Genomic DNA, 3,045 nt, shown 5'->3' with positions numbered 1-3,045 from the left:
AGTCAGTGAGGTGCAGTGTTTCAAGTGTTGAACAAGGAACTGGGTGCAAAACTCCCCTCTGCCACAAAACTCAATGGATGACCTTGGACCAATCACTGTCTCTCAGCCTAACTGAGAAGAAGTGATGACACGGACAGAAGCAGATGAGAAAGATTTTGGTCAGGAAGGGGTAAGCCCAGCTGCATCTTCCTTGCATCCAGGCCCGTAGCTAATGCAGGGCCCACGGGGCCCGGCCTCCTCCCTTTTCTTCTGGGCCACCTCCCTCCAGGGCTGTCCCCAAAGTGCCTCAACTCACCACCTGCACGCCACTTTGTACTCTGACTGAGAAACACCCCCACTTAAATTTTCTTTGGACTGCAAAGACCCGAGGTGGAAGACAGCCACACCTTTTTTAACTGGAGGGGGCGGGTAATTTATGCAGGATGTCAAAAGCGGGAGGGGGGAGAGAAGCGGCCTTCTGCCAAGCCGGGGGTGCTGCAGCGTGAAATTGACCAGCGCACTGAAACTGACTCGAAACCTCAAAGTCTCTCACGAAACAAACACAACGAAGTTTTCTGGGAAAGGAAAGGAAAGGGAGATCGGAAGGGCTGAGCCAGAAAATACGGAGGGAGGGCGGACTAATATAAAAAGCACTTTTCTGGGTTTCAGGCAGCTTGAGTAGACCTGGGTAAGACTCTGCTCAGGTCAGGGTTCCTGCGGAAATGGGGCCAAGTCAAAGGCAGAAAGGGAAAGAAGTTAAAAAAAATGGAGGAAAGCCGAGAGGAAGGAAAAGGTAGCAGAAATGAAGGGACCAAAACAAAGGTGTTGAGGAAAGGGGACATCTCGGAAAGGGGGTTGCCAGAAGAAAAGAGAAGAAAAGACAAGTGTTTGGAGTGGCCGAGAGAGCGTGTGGCCTGCTGTCGCTGCCAGAGGTTTACCTCAGAATCAAGCCTAAGGAAGTTCAGCGACCTCATGTGGTGTGTAATCATGCATAATAGAGGAGACAAATGGGAACCTGCATGGACTTGTGAGAGTCATGTTATTTCCCCTCTCTCCACAGCGATTTAGACCGATTTCCCACCAAAAAAATATAAAATAGGATATTATGTACTGATGTAAGTTATGTCAGAATATTGTGACTCCAGATTGTCAGTACATACTTAATGGCATATGTTGTGTGTTAATCACCACCACTATTGCAGAAGCCTAACCGGCAGAAAGAGAACCTATCAGTGGAGCGAATGGAAAACTAGTGAAGGAGAATTGTTGAAACTCTATTTCAGTGAGTATGTATGTGCTGACAACTGGGGATATAGTTAATATGTTGCAATATAGTAAATATGACATGGAAATATAATTTTCAGTTCACAGCTAAAGAGTACCAGCTGTCAGAAGAAGCGTAACGGGAACGTGGCAGGGAAGCCAGCCGTGTATAGCTGTACTCACATATGACGTGGTACTATTGCACTCTTGAAGTTTTTTATACAAAGGAACTGTGGACTCTAATTGTATTCTCCCTTTATATCAAGTACTTTTTGTTCCTAGCTCTGTAAAATATATATATATATATATAAGGGTTCTTTAACAAAGATTTCAAATTGTTTGAATTGTTTCATACAATATAATTTTTCTGCTTTTGTTCGTAATTCATTCACGGAGTGTCTTTATACTTATACAATCTCCTCCCATGAGCTCTCATTTTTGATATAATTGATATATAACCCCACCTGGAGGCTGGCAGCCCTAGGTATGAGTATACTGGGGGGAGGGGGCTAGGGTTGCCAGGTCCCTATCATCCTAAACACTGAGACTTATTGGGTGGGGCCTGAAAATGTTACATTTAGTAGTCATATACTAGAACTTTCATGTACCTCTTGGTATGTACCATATGGTATCTGTATGTAGTCACAATCATGCAGCCTCAAAGAGATGGGCTATTTACAGACTAAAAAAGTACATGGAAATTAACTATGTGCTAAATGTAAAATATAGTTGACCTTTTAGTGGCAGTTGGGTAGATCCAACCATCCTCCAAGGAACCTTCCTACAACCTAAGAAACCTTCCTCCAAAAATGACTATTCTGTTTGAGGAAGAGCCACTTAAGTCTGAGGAAAGCTCCTTAGGCTAAAGATCCGTGGTGGCTCAGAGGTTAAAACGCTGAGCTACAGACCAGAAAGTCTGTAGTTCGGCAGTTTGAGATCCAAGTGCTGTGTGACAGAGTGAGTTCCTGTCTCTGGCCCCAGCTCCTGCCAACCTAGCAGTTCGAAAACAAGAAATTGCAAGTAGATAAATAGGTACCACTTTGATGGGACGGTAACAGCGTTCCGTGTGCCTCGACATTTAATCATGCCGGCCACATGACCATAGAAACATCTTCAGACAGTGCTGGCTCTTCGGCTTGGAAACAGAGATGAGCATTATCCCCTAGGGTCAGATTCGACTAGCTTTCGAGGAAGGGAAACCTTTGCCTTTACCTTAGGCTGAAAGAAGGCATCAGACTTTGCTCAGTGGAGTGGTAGGATAGGGATAGGATCCAACCTGTTTATTGCTTCCCATTGTTAAATTATGTGTGTGTTGTTTACCACAAGCAAGCATGCACAGCAGTCTGTGAAGAAGCCACATATCTTCACTATGGCATACCATTAGCTATCCAGAGAAAAGTGATTTGCCTATGATTGTACTATGAGTCCTATGTTGGTTTAATTTGTGTACCTATATTCTTCTCTCAAGCAGTGTTGTAGGGTGTAAGACTGTGAGGTGTGTTGGGAAAGGTGTGGGGTGAGACAAATAGTAAGTTCTTTGTGCCTGAGCATTATGCCTCTATCAGTGCTTTAGTTCTAATCATCTTTGGGGTGGGGTGGGGGTGGATTGGAAACTTTCATGAATTACTATCTACTGTACTTTGTCAGTATCTATGGTCTCACTTGCCCTAAGCCTCTCGACAAGTTATTTTCCTCCTTTTTCATTTTCTCTTTGTGCATCAGTACTAACCCTCTAATCTGAGAGTTTTGTGCTAATTTGATTCTGGGTGAATCAAATTATGAAAAAAACCCTCATATACTGTG

Source organism: Gekko japonicus, unplaced genomic scaffold (assembly GCF_001447785.1).
Source record: "Gekko japonicus isolate JY-2015 unplaced genomic scaffold, Gekko_japonicus_V1.1 scaffold5171, whole genome shotgun sequence".
NCBI lineage: Eukaryota > Metazoa > Chordata > Lepidosauria > Squamata > Gekkonidae > Gekko > Gekko japonicus.
This window is presented reverse-complemented; position numbering follows the sequence as displayed.